The sequence below is a fragment of the Lipophrys pholis genome (assembly GCF_963383615.2).
Source record: "Lipophrys pholis genome assembly, chromosome: 10".
NCBI lineage: Eukaryota > Metazoa > Chordata > Actinopteri > Blenniiformes > Blenniidae > Lipophrys > Lipophrys pholis.
The window spans coordinates 8,846,822-8,870,628 of record NC_137640.1 but is presented as its reverse complement, the minus strand read 5'-3'; positions in this window follow the sequence as shown (position 1 = coordinate 8,870,628).

The window sequence follows — 23,807 nt, the reverse complement described above, 5'->3', positions numbered from 1 at the left end:
TCCAGCTTGTTGCTTTGTTATGAGTTCAAATTGCTCGTGTCTATTGAAATGTTTGTAATGTTTTCAGAAAGCAGCAAAGCTTGTTACTGATGTTTGAGATTGGACACTCAGTATGTGTGTACATAAGTTCAAGTATTTTTAGAGAAATAGTTGTTGTCTATATAAAAAGTAATCTATATATATTTTTTTTTTTTCATGAGCAGGTTATATTTTATTTCAATTGGAAATTATAGTGACTCTGTTGTGATATTTGCTTATTGTAAGTCTTGGGAACACTGGTCTAGCACTGGGATATCATTGTGTTGGGAAAAAACTTTATGGGCAGTTTGGCGATCGATAATGATGAATAATTATCAAACAATGTTATTATTGATTAAAAAAAAAAGGAAATCTGATTTGCATCAAATAACCTCATTGGGACCACCTGTTTAACAGGAAATTATAGCCAATTTGTTTATATCAGTCCCATAAAATACACTAACTATTAATTTGGAATTAATAGTTAAAAATTAATGACAATTACCAAAGGTAATAGTGAAGCCTGAAGAATTTTGAAGTTCATAATACAGAAGAGGTTGACATTTCATTCACTTTTGTGCAGATGAATAAGACAGCAAGTACGATTCCAAAAATTCCATTTATTCACAAAGAAAGAAATCAAACAAAACACACAGATTCTAACCAACTATATACAGCTCTGTGTGTATATATATATGTGTGTGTGTGTGTGAGAGAGAGAGAGAGGTGGAGAGAAAGTCAGACATGTGTTGGAAACTACAAATCAACATGGCAGATCACAAGAGTATGCATCAGTTGTTTGGTCAAACAAGTGAAAATAACTGACACAAGTTACAAGTAGCTCAAAACAAATTGCCCATATAGAACTAATGTGAGGTCAATGCATAATAGTCTGGCGTGGTTTACAGTCAAATGTAGATTAAGTACTTCCTTGTGACATTTATTAGAAATGTTATTGCTACAAAAAATACCTAAAATTATACATAATACATTGTCATTTTTTGCAGATAATCACAATTATGGAACACGTCAGACCAGTGAAACAAGGCGTGCACTACTGGGCTGTAAAACGAATCAAATGCAGGGAGCTGTTTATTGAGCAATGGCTGCCTGGAATGCATTACTGGGATTTCTGTTGTCAGAAAGTAACAAAAGATGTTTTCAAAAGAAATTAAAAGTGTTTTTATTCACACAAGAAATAATTTTGGTTAACCATCTTAGATCAGCAATTCATGATTGTAATATCAACAATAATGTAGTAATAACAATAATTGTTATTGTTGTTACTGTTTTATTTAGATTTTTGCTGACCCCATAGTTACTGTAGTTATTATGTGGTGTTTTTGCTTTGTGTGTGTTCTTTTGACAGATATGTTTCATTTGGTTTCACAGTGAGCTTCACGGTTTTGTTCTGTGTGATTGTGCGTGTGACTTTGTATGTAATTTTGTAAACAAAATTTGTAATGAAAAAGAAGGAGACCCCAGGCAGAATAGGAGCTAATGGGGCTCTCAATAAAATGAACAAATGAACAAGAAACACATTTTCAAAATGGCAGCTGCCAGAGATGCAAGATGGCTGAGCTCGGTGTTCTCTTGATCGTTTGGTCTGGAGAACAAAGGAGGGGAGATGCTCGACTTTAACATCTGATTCCTGACTGTAACCCTGAAAGCCAATTTACCGACGAGTTTTTGTGAATGCAATTCGATTTGCCGTCTGGGCTCGTCAGCTGGTGTTCAATTACATGTATGATGTTGTGATTTGTGTAGGATTGTGACCTATAGGTGGTGCTGTAAGGCTGCCACAGAAATACAGCAAAAACTGGAGAAGAAGAGACGGAGCACGCAAAAACGGGGAAATCGACAAATCCGACATATCGCCTCATTAAACCAAAGAGCATCGGCTTCACCAGCACGATCTGGAGCATGTAAGTGCGCCATTATTGTTAAGTGACGTCACGGAGAGGGTAGCGGGGTTAATCGGGTCAAGAGGTGGGGCAATTTGAGGCTTTCTGGGGTTCAAGCTTTCCCCCCTGTTAGCTGTTAGCAGTTCTGGGTTAACAAGGTGTGGAGCTGCAAGGTTCCTGCTCCTTCGAAGGCCAGACAGCAAGAGCGAGAAGCGAGCGTCGCACGTAGTGACTAGAGCTGGTGGCATCATGAAGGCGGCAGTCCCAGTGAAGACTGACCATTCACGTTTGACCTTATCGATTTCAAATAAACACAACCTTTTCTGTGTTCCAGTTAAAACTCATGTCTACAAGTGAGGATGATTTACAGTCCTTTGAACTCTATTTTTTTTTTTTTGCACTAGCACTACTTCAAGACAGATTTTGTTGAGGTAAGACAAAGACTCTGTGTTACAGGGAAGCTTGGCATCCCTCCTGGAGAGAAGTTTGAAAATAATGTGGGTGCAGCAGCAAAGTGCACAGTCACTGTTTTTTATAGACTGGTCCAAGGGGGCTGTTGTAAGTGAAATGCAATGCAGCAGAAACTTGAACATCAATTATGATGATGGAGTGTGGCAGTGTCAGATGTGTCGGTGAACACTTACTCTTTGAGACGAGGCAACAGGAACTTTGTGGCATACTTTTTCGTGGTTTTTGGACCGCGTTTGCTGGGCCAGTTAAAAATGGCAGGGCTGCAGGTAGCCATCATTTTTTACTACCAACTACTGTCTTCAGATTAGCAGTTCCACTTAAACTTTTCTAACTCTGATTGTGATTGCTTCCCAATTGCAAGGATTTATCCTTGTGAAGGAAGGATTTTTCTCTCACATACAGTGAACACACCAACAATACTGAATGCAAAGTGTTCAGCAGAAAAGAAACAGACTAATGTCACATCAAACAAATGAAAGAATTTGAGTTTTCATTTCGTACAATTATTTCATGATTAAAAGCAGTTGGTGCTGTTTGCGAATGCTTATCGATCCGCCTCGCAGCAAGCCGACTACGGGTGAAGTCAGAGTACACCTTGGACAGTTCAACAATCCATCACAGGGCAAACACAGACAGACAGGCAGTCGCACTCGCTTAGAATCACGCCAATTTAACAGCACAGATTAACTTAACCAGAGTACTGAGAGAAAACCCACGCATGCACAGGTAAAACATGCAAAGCCTGCACAGAAAGGCCTTCAAGCCTGGGCTTGAATAGAATATGGTTTAATTTTTACATTCTAGCTGTGGGGTGTATTTAGGAGTTTAAATAACAAAATAACTGCATGAAAAATATATTTGCTTTAATTGGTTTAATCATGGCAAAGAAACAACATAATCCAAATCCCCAATCTCTTATTTTTGCTCTTAAAATAATAATTATAAAAAAAAAATAATAATAATATATAAGATGATTGCAATTGTGAAATAAAGCAGAAGCCATTTCAGAATGCAATCTAGAATTTTCCGATTCCTTCTTCGCAGGTGTAGCAGCTGCTTGCCTGCTTTGTGTTACTGGAATGACTCCACATTTATTTGTTTGTGGGTATTTCATGGTTGCAAGTGTACTGATGCATCATTTCTCTGGAAGGTCTCTTTCTTTGTTGGTATGTGGGAAGGTTGTTGATAGTCTACCGATACCCACATGAGATGTGATGACGCAGCATCCTTGAACTGGATACGAGCTGTATGAATCATTAAGATGTACCACCCCCAGAGTCCAAAGTACAAGTACATTCAGCTGCATAAGGAGAGAAAACTGTGTCAATGATAACGTCACAGTATTGTTTATCTGCTTCACAGGTTTTACATTTTGGTGGTGTATCAAAGTGCTACACAAAATATGTACCAATACACAACAATGACAAATGAGCTTCAACACATGAATCTGGTCATCATCCAATGTTGGGGGAAACTCCGCCAGCATCTTCAGCAATCTTTAGCTTTGTCTCATGGCAAAATTATGGCTCCACTTGGGAGAGACCACATATTTCTGTGGGGAGAAATTCTCAATTGTCTCATGATATTCATGTATCAATTGAAAGATGATATTTGTTATTTTGGTAATCTGAGCGAACCTCGAGGGCGTATGTTGTGAAAGTAAAGACTGTGTTGTGCCACATGTATGCAAGCTTTAGGCAGGTTTTTACCCAAGCTTCACTACCATTTTGTGGGATATTTTCATATTTGTGAAACAACATTCCAATCCAGGGTGAAAATGACATATTTTCTCAAAATAGTTGTCACAGGTTAGAGCTTTGGCTGAGCTTAAAAGTATTCCATTGGGAGGAAGGTGAGGAGGTGAAAGCAGCGAAGTAAGTGGACCAACATGGCAAAATGGCTGAGGTGGTGGATCGATACTGCAATCTCTGATCCGTAACATATTAATAGGAGGGAATATATTATTACTGTTAAGAGATGTCAGGTGGACCGGGGCAAACACACTCACACACCTGAGTGCTGGGGGAATTTGCAGCTGAGTGAGGGCGACGTACACAAGACTGCGTCTGGGCAGAAAGCCAAAGTACAGCCCTCATTCCTCTCCTCTCCTCTCCTCTCCTCTCCTCTCCTCTCCTCTCCTCTCCTCTCTCTGCAGAGCTCCATTTTCGTCTTCTTTTTTTTTTTTTTTTTACCCTCTCTGTCCATTTCATTTCCTGCCTTAATATCCTGATTGAAGTGGTCACCTTCTTCCTGTTGTTGTTAATGAGCAGCAGGTGTGTAGGTGCAGCCCACTTGACCATGGACCCGGGAACTGACTCTCAGTAGTGAAGCTTCTTTATCGGCTGAGAAGTGCCTGCAGTCCAAGCATTTTAATGGTTTTTCATTATTGCTGACAAGAGAGAGTGGAATTGAAAGAGTGGCAGGCTTAAGCAACATTGGACGTGTCATTAAAACAGTGAAACTTGGGTGTTCTACCGCATTGTCTAACAGAGTGGTTGAACTCCGAATTGGGTGAGTGTTGACACTTTTTTTTTGTTTATAATTGCGTCATTACTTATTCATTATGATGCTGGTCCTTGCCAACACATGAAAATGTAAATGCCTTTTAAGATACAGTATCACATTTGCCAAGTTTCGGTGACAATTTCAAACCACAGCACTTTGCATCAGCAGTTTACGCACGTGTGGCCGTGTGTGTGTTTGTGAAACTTTGTGCAGTCATACTTGTGGTTTTGTATTTTGCATTTTGCGCTGTCGACAATGCCGTGTCTGACAGCATCGTTCTGGTTGTGTGAGCTGTCCAATGCAATGCAGTGCAACATAGCGCGGCGCATTATGTGCTTTGAATACACAACTCTTGCCACTGGATGTGGGTATGAGAAGAGGAAGTTGGATATGTACTGTATCTGGAAAATATTATAATCAGAGTATCTTTATAATCTCTTTTTGAATTGATCAACTTTTAAAACTGTACATCAATGCTGACTATGAGCCATTAACACTAATTACTTGTCATCAAAATCTACAACTGAGAAATTTCAATTAAATAATGGCAGTTTTGTGCAGTAGTCACTTTACTGTCCAAGCTCTATTCAACCCACCTCTAACTTATCTCAAGTGGCATTCAGGTGTTTCAGTGGTTTTCCTCTGTATCATAGGGTTTCAGCACCTGGTGCATCTTCCACGTTTTATCGGCTGAAGATGGACAAAAGTGAGTCACTACATCATCTAGTGATGCAGAATGGTATTGCAAGTAGTTTTTCACAGCAGATCACCATCTTACTTGTCTGTCAGTTTAATCTCCCATAGCCTTTATCTTTAAACTGATCAACCCTAGCGGTCCCTGTGATCTGTTCATTTCAAATCCTGTTCATCCTGATCAATTCTGCCAAAAATCTTTGTCTTTGACACCCCAATTTCAGCCTTAAGTATTTTAGACGGTGTCCCAGTCTCCCCACCAAGCATCCAAGCATCAGGTATCACTACAGTCCTGTATACCTTTCTTTTCACTCTGTTTGTGTCACACATCTGCCGTTACTCATCTCTCCACTCACTCCATCCTACCTGAACTCTCCTGTGTGGTCCATTGCTCTGGATTCCTGACCCCAGGGACCTGAGCTTGTGCTCTATCTCAACTCCATTCATCTTCACATTTTCACGGAGTTTCCTGTAATTCACACACACATATATTATGTGGTTGTCTCTTCCTACCTCCAGTCCCCCTTACTGTCTTTAAGACAACATTGCTCTTAATATTTAGAGTTTCCTTGGAAATGTGATAATGTAGTGAGATAAAACATTTTACACGTGACCTATTGCACTTTTGAACAAAATGTCCTGGTCAAAATAGGAAACGGCTTTACTTCGAATTTGAGTAAAAGATTACAGATGTACATGTGTTTGTCTCACAGTAATCTGAAGTGTTTTGATTAGTCAAACTTTCAACAGTGTCTATATGGCAAGTTCCTTAGATGTCAGAATTATCGAAATGCTTGCCAGTGTAATGTATGGTCCTAACGCTACACTTATAATCACAATCATAATTAGTCATAATTACACCATTTACATTTCTTCTCCTCATAACCAATCAACAATCATTAACACTAAATGAGAGAGATTAAAAAAAAAAAAAGAAAGAAAAAAAGTGAGTTTCCTCTGTTTGCTGTCCGCTTCGTACTGCTGTTGGCCATTTTTGCTGATTCGTGATCCTGAGCTACCATTGCTGACGATGTTCACAGCAGCACTTTGCCTCCACTTGCTTTTATTACCGCCACCCTGTTGCTTCACTAAAGTGATTTTAGTCTGCTTAGGAAGAGATGAACTGCCTGGTAACCCTACTTATAGTGTTTAAATTATCATCAGTGGGAAATTAAGTGATGACTATGAATACGGTATGTGTTTTAGGACGGAGACAAAAGGAGGGTTATGTGGGTTTGACACGATGGTGGACAATCCTTGTCTTATATGTACTGCATGCTTTAGTCAAACTATTGATGACAGCAATACTGTACCTTTATAAAATGACCGCAGTGTCATTAAAGTCAATATATGTCATCATACCTGCTTGTGAGAAACCCTTCACACAAAAAACATTAGCTGTTAGTACTCTTTAAGGAAATCTATATTTCATTGTGCCAAATATGAATGATTCAGCAGTCTGACTGTGTTTACATACCACATCAGAAATAGTTTAAACGCAGAGCAATATTGCAGTATTGTGTAATGGATCACCCTGGTGCAGATTGGAAACGTGTGTTGGTTCTATTTTGCACAGGGGAATAAAAATATGGGAAAATAAAAATATGACAGAATCTCTCTGGTCTTTCTGGAAGTCACACCTCTGATTTTATTGATTGATGCAATGTGGCATTTTCTATGACATACAATCCTACATTTATAAATAGTGGGCACCCCAGTTCTGATGGAATTTGGGAGACTGAGCACACTATCTTTATGTTTATGGATAAAATTAGCAGAAGTTTATCTCCATCGCTGGGCCTCTTGGGTGTTTGTGTGTAGAAAGTGACCAAGGGTAAGAAAAATGGGTACAGTATTTTGTGTCCAGCTCCAACTTCACGTATTTATCTCTAAGCCACAGCTGAGCTTAAACTGGGACAAAGGAGGAGAGAGAGAGAGAGAGAGAGAGGAGAGAGAGAGAGAGAGAGAGAGAGAGAGAGAGAGAGAGAGAGACGAGAGAGAGAGAGAGAGAGTGAGAGAGAGAGAGAGAGAGAGAGAGAGAGAGAGGAGAGAGAGAGAGAGAGAGAGAGAGAGAGAGAGAGAGAGAGAGAGAGAGAGAGAGAGAGAGAGAGAGAGAGAGAGAGAGAGAGAGAGAGAGAGAGAGAGGATGGACTGATGCCAGGAGCCTGGCTCAAGGTTTGTATCTCTGACAAACATAGATGCAGTTGGTCCAAATGCACCGCCGCATCCTGCTCTCTGGAGGAAAAGGTTTGCGTCCGTGTGTGTGTGCGCGTGTGTGTGTGTGTCAGAGAAGCAGAGAAATAAACTACAGACATAGTTTCAGTGCTGATGTCAAAAAAGCAGATTGATGTAGTTTCCTTTCTTTTTGTGTTAGTGCCTCTTTCCCTCTCCCTCCTTCTTTCGCTGCAGTGCGAGCGAGGCGAGGCCAGATGAGTTGCTATGTCAGTGGGAATGCAGCAGTGAGGGAGGTGAAGCTTTATTTCTCTATGAAAGGTGTATTTTTCTCTTGTCAACAGGCATGGCTGCATCAGCCTCTTCTTGACTCCCCCTCCCAATCTCCATCTTTTTTCTTTACATTTCTCTGGTTCCATTCTATTTTCACCCCCCTTTCTCGTCCCCCCCCTCTCTCTCCATGCTTCCTATCTGGAGCCGTACAGAGGACAGATTGAGGGTATTATTTTTCTTCGACTGAGTTTTCCTGCCATGTGGTGATACTGAAGGTCCCATTCTGCTCCTGTGTCCAAGATAAATCAAAAACATTTTTCTACAGCTGCAATCAATGCCCCAGCCCCTTTTCAGCCGCTCTGCCTTTTTCCTGTCTCTCTTACACATAGGCAGACATCCACACTCACTCTTCAAGAAACACACATTCTTCTCTCTCTCTCTCTCTCTCTCTCTCTCTCTCTCTCTCTCTCTCTCTCTCTCTCTCTCTCTCTCTCTCTCTCTCTTTCCTTCCTGAGGCGGTGGTTCTATCTTGAACGCTGACATCAGATAGCCTCCCTCTAGCAGTCCACTCCTCTGGGAGGGATTTGCATCTCATTTGCATCTCATTACGGATTTAATAGAGCAGACTGCCTCGTCCTGATTGAAAATGATGAGGGGGTAAGGGAAAGGAAAGGTGAAAACACCTGGGGAGTCCGTCTACTGGTGACGATGTGCTTCCGAGCAACTGTATATTCTTTGGTCTTACATCGGATGTGGAGCCATTGTTAATCATATCTCTTAATAAGTAACAATATTTTCATTTTATGGAGAGCTACAGTGAACTTTAGTAGCTCTGGGATGTGCTGTGGGTTCAAGGTCACATCGATGCTGAAGGCTCAACAGTTATGTAGTATTCTGTATATCAACAAAGGTTCTCAAGTTAAAACATGTAACAATATTTGAATATATATTTAAGAGACTAACCAATGTTAGAGCTAAAGGAACTGTCCAACTACATTGGCAAAGGTGTTATAGGGAGAAGGTTAAAAATTAAAAAAATTGCCAACATTAAAGTCTGCCTTTTTGTATGCTTCCCAGCGACAGTCGGGTCTGGTGGCTCATGTTTCTCTCCCTTTGCTTTAAAACCCCTTTTAGTCATTTTTAAGAAAATATATTTTACACACAATCCAAACTTGTTGAACTGGTAGTATGTTGACATCTCAAATTCAAATGTTTTCAATTGAAAGTTTCACCCTTGTCACAAGAAGCAAGGTTTAAACACTGTATATACAGCGTGTAACTTAATACAACACGAGCAAATATCAAGTCATCGCAAAACCAGCCGACATCATCACGTTGTGCCCGGTGGTGTGAGGTCTCTTTTGAGAGATTTAGAGGGACAAATGAACAACAAAAGAAGTTATAGAGTAGCGAATCGTTGGCAAAAGAAAATGTTTGTAAGAACGTTGTGAGTGAGAGTGTATTCAGACTGGAATGAAGCTGTTCAGATATGCAGGAGCTGTTATAGCCGTTGCTTTGTAAGCAAGTGTCAAGGCTCTGAATGTGATGCTGGAAGTAACTGTTTGAGGCTGGGAGAGTAGCATGGTGGCAAGGTGATTAATGTAACATCCCCTTGCTGAAACTCATTCTCTGCACACATCCTCTGAAATGCTTTACTTAACTATGGGCTGGAGCCAGCCCAGTATACAGTATACACACTGGACAATGTTATGGCCATACAATTGGTAAAGAATATGCAATGAGTGAGAACTTCCCCATGTTTTTCTAAGATAGTTTCAACAGTGTCTTTTGATATTACTGTGTTTTCGAAAGTAATTAAATTTTCAATTGCAATTAATCACATGCTTTTTTCGCGATTAACTGCTATCAATGAGATTGTTTCTCACAAAACTCAACACGGTTACCTTTACTAAAGACAATCCCCACAGACATTTTATGATTAGGATGTCTTATTTCTTTTACCAATATGGTAATAAACAGTCCAAAACTGTCACATTTGCTTGTACGGCCACTTCTTTTTAGTTTTGGTTCACCTGAGCTCGAGAGCAGTGTAATGCTCTCATTGCTGTTCTTCTCGCCATTTGTTGATAATCTTTGTTTTTTATTGTGAGTTCTGAACACTTTGTTTATTCGCAAGGAAAATTACAAAGATAATCACACAAAAAAATTAATGTTGCCACATCTGCTAGATGTGTGCTTGTTTAGTTTAAGAAAAGTTGCAGGGATGATGAACGCAGCCTCATCATGATCAATGTAAACTGAGTTTTTCAGGTAGGGCAATAAAAGAAACACTTAATGAGAAGTTAGATTAAATCGGTGAACAGCTGCTAACACGGATACATTTCAATTTCAATCTAGTACACTTTATTATATTCCTCCCAACAATTTACACCCACAGTTTTTCAGTGAATTTTATTGTTAAAATATTGCGTTCTCGTCACTGTAATGTAAAATGTACTTAAACCTCCCCTTAATGTTCTTTCAGATTTCAGTCAACAACTTTTGTTAGATTCAAATTGAATGTTTTATTTATTCAATCAAAATAAGTACTTATCTTTTTAATTAAAAGGAAAATCACCAACTTGAAAATATTATTCAATGTGATTAATCAATATATCAGTTTTTACTTATAGAAATTGGAGCATTTATACTGTTGTATGAGGTGTGTGTCTAAATTCTACTGTTAGGTTAATATCAACATGTATGATTGCCATTTCTGCCAGGTTAGAGTTTTTCATTTTGCCAATTTGACAATAAGTGATGGAAACACATCCACACACAACAATAGGAACGACAACAAAAACATATACACATATAAATACTGAAAACCTGACTGGACAGTTGGTACCGTTGGAGCCTTTCAGAGGAGACATGTAACATCTTAAATATTCAAGAAAGTCCAATTGCCTCTTTTCTTTGTTCTGCATGGAGGAGAACTTAAGTGTTCCAGTGAAACAATTGTGGAAAAGAAAATATGATCCAGAGATTCACGGACTCTTGAGCTTCTTCAGAACTACTAAGGAACTAGCTGTTGATGCCTATACTCCCATTACTCGAAGGACAGGCAAGAGTGACTGAAGGACAATAGTTCTGTCAGTGCTCAATGGAAAGACCACTTCCAGGACCGTAGCAACGATGACACACAACTGAACCACACATTATCAACCATTTCCCCCATTGTCTTGTTAGAGAAGATCCACGGGAACCTCCCAGCATATTTGAAGGACAAAATCCCCCAGAAGCCTAAAGAACAATGAGGCTGAAAGTTCTGATGGGTTCCCAGCAGAAGCCTTGAAGAAATGTTAGCCATAGCATCTGCATTACATCTGCACTACATCTGCACCCTACTCTTCATGCTTTGCAAAACAATTTTAAATACTCCCAATCGAGCTCAGGGATGCTCTGATGGCTGGACAGGGAACGAGGCAGAATGTGGAAACTACTGAGGCATTACAGTGCTGTCAACATCTCGTAGTCTTTTTACGTGTCCTCACAAACTACTTTCTACCACCGTCTGAGGGCCTGTCCACACAAACATCGCATTTCACGTAAAAGCATCGTTTTAGCAGATCATCCACAGGACGCTGCGTTTTAGAAGCCCGAAAAGGCTTTTTTTATTTTATTTTTTAAGATAGCTTCCAGATTGAGGAAATTCCAAATGCCGGCTTTGAGATGTCGACAGTCAAAGACGCACATTTGTGGAAAACAACGGCGTCATCGTCTCCTTCCCTCCCCCGTTGCGACCCTCTCCACGAGCCGCGCTGTCACTTATTAACCGCTACAATGGCGGGCTACATGTTCCAGGTTGTGCTGCAGAAGCTACTGATAATAGTGGGTTTAATAAGGCGACATGTTGAATTTCTTGAGGAAGAGGAGGAGTAAGATTATTCTCTTCTTCTCTGCGTTTTAGGTCTCCGTGTCTTCTTCTGCATTTTTGGAGTATTTGGTCAGTAACAGCACCCCCTAAAGGCCTGGCATATGTACCACATTGTGTTGAGCCTGGTTCATAGTGGCGCGTGGATGGAATTTTTTTGGGAGAACACCGTAGAGAAAACCAATCTTGTTTTGGCTCATGTGGACAGGGCCTGAGAAAATACTAATAGAGCCCTATTTATTTTTGTCCATCCCAAGGCATAGCTCACATGATCTTTGCTGCATGGCTACTGCAAGAAAAACGTAAAATGTGCAGCCATTATATGTGACTTTTCCAGACCAGACAAAGCCTTTCATTCTGTAGACCACCAAGTTCTGTGAGTCGTACTATCAAGGTTGAGCTACTGATGGAATACCTCGGGCTCCTGAGGCTACTACATGATGGAATGTCAGTCACAATGCTCAGCAGCGACAATACCTGAAACTGCGCCCTTCACTGTGGAAATCCAAACAGGGATGCATTATCACACTTACCTTATTTGCCATCTTCACTGCTGCCATACTCCATCTCATTCACAAAGAGCTGCCACAAAGGACTCTGAACCATGGAAGCAGGTAAAAATCCTTCGCTGTTTTTTTTCTGAAGGAGTCTGAACACCTTGCAAAAATACGTATAAATAGAGACAAATACATTTAGCAGAGTTTCACAAAACATGCTTGGGTTGACCCCATTTCCGTCGAGTTTTTGTGATGAAGCCTGACATTGCAGTGCTTATTAATAGTCAGATAAGTTACACAAGAGTCAGACTGTTGCACAACCACACTTATTTTCACAAATTTTAGAAAACTTAAAGGGGCTTACTTACTTTTGTCAGAACAAGAAGAGTCAGACCAAACTGCAAAACCTTCCCCTGTTGTTCTTGCTAATGCCCCAGTCGTCCTTCAATCAAGAGATGTTTTGTCCTTGTGCATGTGATGGTTTGAAGCTGCAGTACCTTAGGTTAAAAGTTAACGCACATTTTCATTGTACATGTAGTGATAATGAACCCCTAAATGCTATATTGTAAATACATATTAACGTTTGATTAATCCATGGATTGCATGTACTGCATGAATAAAATGTTTACAGATTGCGATGTTGAAGTTGGACTTTAGAACTTTATATCAGGCCGAGCTGAAATTTCTTGTACCTTGCTCAAATGCACCCCGGCAGGGAGGATATTTGCACAGATAGTACCAAAGGACAAAATGCATCTGACTTTGTTTGCACTTTTTACTTTCATTCTCCTCATACTTCAAACACTTTAATGTACAGTTAATAGGGCAGAAAATATGATTTGTTTATGCAAATTCATATCAGTCAGTGTGTGACAATCCTGAGATAAACGCTGGTGCATCACAAAGCCCTTTTTTAATTACCTTATTGTGCTGTCTCTCCTCAGAACCAAACTCCTGGAAGGAAAAGGCTTTTTCAATTAGGACTTCCCCATCTGAGCTGCAACCCCTGCCACACACTTTGTTACTGTGTGCATGTGAATCATTTGGTAACCTTTCTAATTTCACACTTGTTAAGTTTCCATGTAAAAGCCAACATTTTAGAAAGAACCCCTCAGGATGGGTGAATGTCATTAGTAATTGTGTGGGTGTGGGTGTGTGTGTGTGTGTGTGTGTGTGTGTGTGTGTGTGTGGGTGTGGGTGTGGGTGTGGGTGTGGGTGTGGGTGTGTGTGTGTGTATGTGTGCACGTGCTGATAGTACATATGTTGTTAAAGTGTATGAATTTAAATGGAGGTTTTGGTATCTCCAGGAATTTTCCCACACATGCATGGATGCAGATAAGGAGAGTAGCATATCACCATACCGCTTACTTTACCTGTGAATAAATGAGTGTCTCAACTGTTGTTGGGGAGCTCAGACCACTGAAGGCCTACTCTGCTCTGTGTGTGTGTTTTCTGATGATGGTTATGCTTTCTTTATTTTGCTCTCTCTCTCTCTCTCTCTCTCTCTCTCTCTCTCTCTCTCTCTCTCTCTCTCTCTCTCTCTCTCTGTCCCTCTCTCTTGCTCCCACTCTCTAATTTATGTGTTGTTGTAGGAGCCGGTGCTGATAGGCCCAGAGATGGCATTTAGCTAAAGAGCAGAGAGGCTGTTAGCTTCTCCATTCATCTAATCAATCTCACTAATGAAACCACTGTCCTCTCCACAGCCTCTCTCTTCCCTCGCTCCTCTCAGTCTGCCCTCTACCCTCTCATCATTTGCTCTCCTTGTGCTTTCATTCTATTACTTTTATCCTTTTACATCCTCGCAGCACCCTGGAATCTGCTCTCATTTTGAATCCTTCCTTCCCTCCTTCCATCCCTTGCTTCCTTTGCAACAGCTGTCCCAGATTTACCAGCAGCAGAACCATTCCCAGTGTGGTTGCGTTTTCCCTACTTCCACTTCAGCAAAAACCTTGTCTCTTCCCTCCCCCAGCCGAATACATGGTGGATTGACCCAGTTAGGGTGAGAATGGGTATTGTGCAAGAAACAGACATTTGCCAAGGTGTGCACGTCTGCGTTCTTCAGTGTGTGCGTGTGTGTGTGTGTGTGTGTGTATTTTTCTCATTTATCTTGACATCCACATACCTGCAGTGCACACATCTGGATTTCCACATGGCTCCTTTTAACATTCAGCAAATTCAGTTTCAAATGAGATATTGAGACTTACTGTCAGCACAGTGTTGTTTTATAACCATGACTGGATCATCCTGTTAAAGTGGCACTGGGTGAATTTTTCCCCACATGGTATTTTGATGATTCTTTTTTTGAGGAATATGTAATGTGCGGGCACAGGGCCCCTCTGAAAGACAGAGGCACAGAATTAGATTTTGCCGGAGGGCTTGCCTTGGTCGAGTGGGGCAAGTTGTTTTGCATTTGATTAAATCCCCTGAAACCAATGAACACCCTCTGAATCAAGACTTTGAGGCCCTTGGTTATTGGGGGCCCCAGGCAATAGGTTGCTAATATAGCCTTATTGCTATACTATTGCCCTTAATAAAGATTAATTTATTCAGTCTCTCTAGTGTGATTGCAATTATTAACACAAATTTACCAAAACTCTGCAATATTTACAAGGGCTTACAAATTCGGCAAAAAACCTCGGACCAATAGCAGCATTTAAACAGAAAATGGATGGAACTGTTCTCATTTGCGTCTTTATAAAATCATTCATGTGTATGCTGTTGTGCTACATGTACAGAAAATCATGTTTTTCTTTGTGGTTTTTTTTAGCTCTTCAACAATCATTCAGGATTAATTTCATTATATCTTTTAAAATGATTCAAATGAAACCACAAGATTGAACACTGCCAGCTTCGGCTGTATTTTGCAAACTAATTAGCAAATTGTGTGAACGCACACATCTTCTGCTATATTCTTTGAATGAAATTACTGCAAAATATCAAAAACAAATATATGATTCACTTTATTTTAGATAATTATCGGCACTACTAACCTATTTCACTACAAGAAGCACAAAGAAACTTTGGCACAGACAGTGTAATATGATAACATTCAATATAATATTCAGAATGTTTCAATTCAGTGGATGCCCAGCAACCAACCTCCCTCTGTAACACTTTGTAATTAGAATTTTATCTAATTTCATGACAGTTGAGATAATAGTTTTGAGTGTGGGAGGCCATAGATGATCTGACAATGGTTGATAGTGTAGCCTGTTTGTGTATTACGTTTAGTTTTTCTGCAGTTGTGTTTACATTTAAAAGTTGAATGTCTCTTCTTTTTGATGACAAGGCTTGTTAATGGAGACATTGTGTCACTTATGTTATTTTGAAGAGAGGCCATGCTGATATTAAGGTGCAGCACTTTTGCTTTTCTAAACTAGTAGCATGTTTACAGCAAAATTAATATTACATTTTCAATCCTGTACTTACTGTAAATGTGCTCTAGGCATCATCTCTCTACATAATCAACACCGCCAAGCATAATTTCAGAGGTTTTTGCCAAAATGTTATATATTTTAAGACCCATCCGTGTGTATTTTGAGGTTCATACCATGTTTTTGTGCCACAGAGGACTGGTCCATGTCTGTTCATTTTAAAAGCTTTTGTATAAATAACTCGTGGGTTGTTCTGTTTTGAAATGACTAAACTAAAGGGGGAAAAAAGCTCATTTTGTCGGTGGATGAGTTGTTGTTGCTTCTCAGTGTGTGTGTAAACCTAGTGCAGTCATTTTTATGTAGCTGTTTATTTAGCACCTTGTAAATATATAAAATGAAACTTTTTCAAATTACAGCGTGATTTAAAATGGTCAGACTTCTTTTTTTGAAGTTCACTATTTACGTCATTCTTTTCCTCTGCCTTTGCAAAACAGTGCAGTTGTTATGTTTACCTGAAATGTAATATTGCACTTCATTTTGTATTGGGGGTGTGGCGATCTGAAAACCTTGGTGTTGTTTGCTCATGCTTCTGTAAGTAATGAAATGTCTCTTTAGCACTGTAATGCTATCTAAACAGAAAGAGAGGGGAAAGAAAGAGGGAGACATTGCCCTTGGGGTCGTTCTGTTTCTTTTCTGCCCCTCTGAAATCTGCGTTGGTGTGTGTGTGTGTGTGTGTGTGTGTGTGTGTGTGTGTGTGTGTGTGTGTGTGGTACATGTGTATATATATTATTGTTGTGTGTGTGATTGAAGTAGCCTTGGGGTATTTATGTGTGGTGGACACAGACCCTACAGAGACCCTTTGTGGAGAAGTCTCCCCTCCAGCAAGGTCACTCCTTTCCTCTCCCCCTCTATCTCCCACTCACTTTATATCCCTCACTGGCCTGCTCTCTCCATCACTACATGTGAGTTTATATCTGTGATTCAGGAATTTTATGATTTCCTCACTCTCTGTCTGTCACACACATGTATCCAATTCTTTCCAGCACTCTGGAGGACATTGCATTGACTTTTTTCCTAACCTTGATTTGAACTCTTCGCTACTATAACTTTCTCCTTTGTCGTTGTGCCGAAATTCAATGATGGCTATTGTGGTTGCATGCCTTTTGTCCCCAATCGGTAGGCAAGTTTTCATAATTTGACTTTGTGAACAAAAACGTATAACGTAGACATACCCAAAGAAAACCAAGACACAAACAAAGGCAGGGTCTCTGATCGAACCATTGACTGTGAATAGTGCAAATTTACTGTTATTAGTGTAATTCTATGTTTTTATGCTCAAACGTGGGACTTGTGGTCTGTCATTAGGATATCAACATGGACTACAATGTATAGATAGACTTTGTTAGAAGACAAAGCATAGCCGCCGTAATGGATGTGTGTAAACGCATGCACCCAGATATAAAGAATTTAGATTCACAAGCCGGATACCTATTAACCGTGCTATGGACATTGTCACTGTATTACATAATGTGTAAAAGAATACATAAAGGCAAAACACATTAATTTTTCAACAGCACAGACACACATAGGAACATTTTGTCCTTGTATTGTCTTCATGTACAAGCGCAGCACTCTTGGAGTCTTGCAGTGTGGACAGAAGAACCGCACTGCCACAGTTTTGTCTTTGAATCTTTATTACGCGTGTTGTTTGCACTTACTCAATACACACACACAGAGACACACATTTGAACGCACATCAATCATAGCTCCGGGCTCACCTGTCATTGTCTTTGTTGTTGCTTAGACAAGCATCCTTCTCCTGGTCCACCGAGTACAGACCCCAATCAGGATTTACATTCTCAGCATCATACCTTTTTGCTCCCATACTCCCTCACTCCCATGAGGAAAAGAAAAAAAAACACTCAACTGCACTTTTTTCCCCCCCAAAAAAGATCAGCATACTGTGCTTTTTCATTCTAGCGATAACAGGGGGGAAAAAATCGAAGTGGTGAAAGAGAGAATAAATATGGGTTCTTGTGGAGAAGTTAAATTGATTGGTGAATGTGGGGAAAAAAGGAAAACAATGGATGAGGAAGATGTGGAGAGCAAGAATGTGAAATTGGGACAATCAAGTCAGGGGGAGGGACAGGTGAGGTGTGTGCTTGTGTGTGTTTGTGTGAGATGAGCCTGCATAAACATGCACAGAGCTGAATGCTGATCAGGGACAATAAAACCTCCATTAAAGATTTATTCTGGGGAGACAGAAGGAAGGAGGATGGGATGATGGAGGGAGGAAGACAGAGGGGAAAGAGGAGGGAGAGAGAGAGAGAGAGAGAGAGCACTCAGGTTTGTGTGTCACAGAGTGGATTATACCAAAGACACTTCTCTACACACACACACACACACACACACACACACACACACACACACACACACACACACACACACACACACACACACAGACTGTGCATTTTAATAGCCCTGTCACCTCCAGCTATAATACCAGACAATGGCTCTTTGAGCAGACACTCGTCTTCAGAAGTGTCGTTCGTGCTTCCTGACAGGCCGAAGCGTGAGCTAACTGGCGAGCTCACCACAATTATAGATCCCATCTGTGCCGTCGCAGAGGTACGGAAAACCTTAGGACAACAAGCCTAAGGCCACTCTGTCAAAATGTCACCTGGACCGGTTGCGCTCCAGGCGAGACACCCAGGCGCTTTTTACTTAATATCTTCAATAGGATTGCAGGAGAAGACGTGGGGAAGGAGGAGGAGGGGTGGCAAGAAAATGAAATGACATGGAGAAAATGTAATCTAATTCTCCGCCCCTCCTCCTCCAATGAAGTGTGCTGTCAGCTTTATCTCCATGCTCCCACCCAGTACCCCCACTGCCTCTACAAGCCCATGTGTTCATCCTGTTTGAGGTGATTGAGATTCAGAGTTGATGCTGATGACATTTCAGCAGGTACTTTACTGTTCCACTTGCTGGTAAATGACTGGTCAACTTGCAAACTAGGTGAGTTGTCAAGTGTATGGATCAAGAGGGAGAAGTACTGGTAGATAGCATGAAGAGGAATTTGGAATTGAAAAATGTGACTTGGCTGAAATCAGGAAAAAAGAGGGAGGCTGGCATAATGTTTAAGTGGAGTCAAAGAGGTTGCAAGAGAGAATATTGAGGGTAAGAAAGTGTTGAATGTGTAGAGAGTGAAGGAAAAAAGAAAACAATGTTATGAAGGAGCAGGCACGGTACTATGAGAATAAACACACGGATTGACAAGGACAGGGAAGTGTGGATTTTAATAAAAAAGAATAAGAGAATAAATAGTAGGTTGTTGTGATTTGTGTGTGTGTGTGTGTGTGTGTGTGTGTGTGTGCGTGCGTGCGTGTTTGTGTGTGTGTGAGGGTGAGCGAGGAAGCGTACATGGGAATGCGATTATCAGTGTGTTTGAGAACACTGTGACAAGGATAATTATGTTTGATTACTAAAGACCCCAGTGAGGGTTCGTATTATCAGCCACTGTGCTCCTTTGGTATTTCCCTAAGCCTTGATGGTGAGCTGCCACCACTGTGTTTTTCTGATAGTCCCGTCTTATTTCTCTCTATTTTTGACTTAAACAGGAAGTTCTGTTGATAGGAATGTTTAATACATTGATTGTGATTGATCGAGGAAACACCAGAGAACACCATCACCTGCATACTTTCAGTTAAAACCACTCAAGACATTTGTAACTTTTAACTCCACTGTGTTTGTACATGTGTAATGCCAATAAATTTGAATCCTAATCCTAATTATAACTAGGTTACTTCATATTGAGTTTTAAATGTGTGTGTATTGACACAGATCAACTGAAATAAAGTAGTTGTTTTATTAAAAACAAAATAACTCTTAATGCATGTGGAACAGGAGTCAACCAAAGGAAATAAATAAATAAGTACATTAATACCAAATCAACAGCCAAATTAAATTTCAGTTTAAAACAAGATAAAACGTCTTGTCAATCAGATGTATGAGAAGGAAATTGTAACTATTTCATTATAATATAGGCTTCTTGACACTGACACAATTTTCATTTGCGATTATATGAACTCATCATTGGTTATTGGAGAGGACAGGAGTCCAGGCTAATAATAAGTTATTTGTCAGCACTATTTAGAGTTGTTGCTATGGACATTTTGAGGAGAGAATTAGAGCTATGACATATATTCCAAAATACAAAGTGATTGTTTTTGTGTGTTTTCAATGGAATTGAGTTGTTAAAAGTAAGAGGCAACTGTTATGACATGTCATTGGAAATAAATACAAAGGGATGAAATTTGAGATAAACGATTATCCATCCATCCATCCATCCATCCATTTTCACCCGCTTATCCGTTTACGGGTCGCGGGGATGGCAGTCTGAGCACCGTCACCCTGATCACAATGCACCAATTAAGAACCTTCCTGCAGGTGGTGAAATGGGAAATGAACGATTATTTGAAATAATAATGATATTTCATTAGCTAGAAGTCCGTCTTCTCTTACTTTCTGGTCCCTCCATTGCTTTTGTCCTTATTTTTGTGGGACAATATTTGTTTCTACTTGAGCCTTTAGATTTGTGTTTGGAAGGAGGTATGCAGGTTATTAGCAGTTTGAATGGCCTTTATTATGTATATTCATCTTAATTGCAGCCAACACAAGCTGTCCAACTCCATGGAGCCAGTTGTTGGCGACAGTCCCATGGCTTGTGTCAGAGATGGTCTGTGACATGGACAGACTGATGTCCTTATGGTGTAATTGAGACAATGGTAATTGTTGCCTCCTGTTTAGAGACTAATGTAATGCTTCTCTTGTGGTCAGTCATTCAGGCATTCACCCAGACACACACACACACACACACACACACACACACACACATACACACACACACACACACACACACACACACACAGATATTCATGTTTTCAGACATTAGCGACAGTTTAAGCAAATTTCTCACCTTTTGCACTTCAAAGTGTTCATGTGTCGGCCGCACACTAACATTTTCCCTCTTAGGTAATCACTGTTATCAGCTAATGATCTCACAAAGCAAACTGTAAAAAACATTTCCCATCCCCATCTCTCCATACACCCTCTACACAACTATAAATCAGTTGTTTGTTGACGTGTATGGATACAAGAGTACCAAATTACTCAAAACAAAACTATATTATGGCCACCTGCCTAATGGTGTTTAGGTTCCACCGTTTGGCTTCCTGTACACAGCAAATTGCAGTGTACTGTGAATTCGGGTACACAAAACCAGCATTAACCTCTGCTTGTCTGTTGGACTATGACCACCCTGGCCAACCTTCACTCTCCTATCAGTGAGCTTTCACCATTAATGATTCTGTCCCTATTCCACCTCTTTACCTTCTTTGGACATTCAATAGATACTGACCACTGCAGACCAGGAATTTCCTACCCCATGTTCCAACACATCAGCTCATTTGTCATTTGATGACACTACCCTTACTGATACATCCCACTCAATCAGTACTATGTTATAGTATGTATATTCAGTGTCGTTCTCTAGACCTGTCAGTGGTCATAATGTCTTTTTTAAACTTTCTTACATGATACAAGTCACTACAGCTATTAGACTTTGACCTTTATGGAAACATGCATATTTACTTCATTCAAAAACATATTAAATCAAAATACAAATGTCGAACAAAAATACCTAAAAGAAAATATTCAATGTTAAAGTTTTTTTGGTTTGTTTTTAATCAAGTACTGTCACATCAAGGTAGATATTTTGGCATTTGGCAACAAGAAGCTGAGGCCAAGGAAGAATTTTAATTACAGCCTTAGACAACTGGCCATGCCCATGGGGTCGGCCCATGAGGGTGGAGCTGTCCATGGTGCTGACTAGGAGAGGGAGTTAGTTGTCCTTCATTCAGCCTGATGCCTACACTTACACCACTCGATAGCCTGCTGCTATCTCGTGGTAATGAACTAGTGTTCAGTGATATCCTGATACTATTTTAATGTGATCTGTGCTGTCATATTTTCTGCTTTTTATTCCAAAGTGAATTTGGAAAGCGAGTTCTCCTGCTGGCAGACTTCAGGTTCGGCCTGCTGCTAGGTTCAGACTGCAGACCGCTGCAGCGTTCATGCTGTTACACAGCTCCGTCCTGCAGAGGCATTTTATGATAACAGTCTGACTGTGTCTTTTGACTCTGCTCCATTGTGCATGGCTGCTATGGTCTACTTTTCTTGTCCATACGTTTTCTGCACCCAAACACTCTCCTGTGCTCTTTATCACACTGCTTTTTTTTTCTTTTTTTTTATTGCCTTGTCCCACTTTTGTCTCTCTCCTTGGGGCCACTAGAAGTGTCTGTGTGAAAAGATTTCATTATTGCTTACCACTTTAAACAAGGTTTAATGAAAAGATGAGAGCATTAGACTGTCCCCTAGCTCTTCGCTGCAATGTCCACTCGGTCTCTCACACTCGTTCCTCTAATTCTGGTGATTGGGTAGAGCAGATAAATGTGATGCCTTACAATAAGTCATAAGCTGGTGCAGTGCACAGGCAGCTACTGGAAAGCTGCCTGTGAACTGCACCAGCTTATGCCTTATTGTATATGTATGTCTTATCTTGGTTATTAGTTTATCTCCATGACTATCTGGGTTTCATAGCTTTGGTGCTTTTTGCTATCAACCCTCCACATATTAATCCATTCACTCCCTGTTCACCAGCTTTATCAGACTAAAGCCCACAGATAGTCTAAAGGCCACAGATAAGGCTGTCATGCTCTTGTCTCTTTTCACACTAATTGAACTGACATCAGTTGTTCTGCATCAAAATCAGACTCAACCCCTTGTGACATTTGGCTTTTTATGTTATTTTCAACCAACTACCACTCAACCATTGGTTCTATATGCAGATTGCACTGCTTTGTGTGACATGGTTGACAGCAAGAGTAAATTGTGTTTGTGTGTGTGCTCTTCTGTGACACTCTGAGTCCCGTCGATGTGTAGTGGGTGAGCCCTCCTGAGCAGGGAAATCGGCTTATTTCCAACAGCTTCCAAAAGCACCTCAGAGGTGCGTTAATGAAACAGCGTTAAAGGAGGGATGAACATTACTCTAATCCTAATTTTCGTCTCCTGCTTTGCCCCTGCACTGTCCCCACCACCCTCCTCTCGCCCTTTCGCGTCTCCGATTTCCTCTTTAAGTTGGTCAGCCGTCATACTCACGAACATCATTTTTGCTGAATTCCAAATTTGGACTTACAATTGGACTACTGGTTTGGAAATGCTAATGGCTTATTCTCCACACTTCTTTTGCTCAGTGACTAATGTAAGCTGTTTTTCTGGCTGTGTGCCCTAGTATTGTGGCTCAGGAATTAAACTGTATTCTGGTGACATTAGACTGGCATTTTTCTTCAGCCTGGGGCCGCATTCAGATTGATTTCTGCCCAATGTCAACCATAAAAAACGATACTGTCTCTGCCCCAGTCTTCTGGCCATTTATTGGAATTTCACTCTTTTCTGATCTCGCAGAAGGAAATGGCTGTGCCATTGATAAAGAAAGACAAAAAGAAAAAGAAGAAAAATTGGGCATGTGCGTGTCAGAAGAGAGAGGGAGCGAGACAAAGCTGTGGGGGTTGAGCTATGGTGTTGCTTTTTGAGCTTTGGGGCAGGCTTAAATTTAATGGCTGGACTGGGGCTAAATGAGCTGAATTAATAGGGTCTGCTCCGAACACTTACATGCCTGCTAAACATACATTGGTGTGCATGTGTGTGGGTGTCTGCGTGTGTGTATATGCCATTATTAATTGGGTCATCTTTCAACCATTTTATGCCCTCCAAGCCTAAGACTGCATATATGTGGGTTTGTGGGAGACCGTTTTAATGCATGTATAGTTTCTTTTGCAACATGATCCTAAATTCTTTATAATAATGTTGGTGGCAAATCAATATCTTTCTTATTCCTAATAATATTGCCATATTTGGATTGTTTGTGAAGCTTCAGTGTTTTGTTTTTGTCTCTCTAGACGAGGTCTTA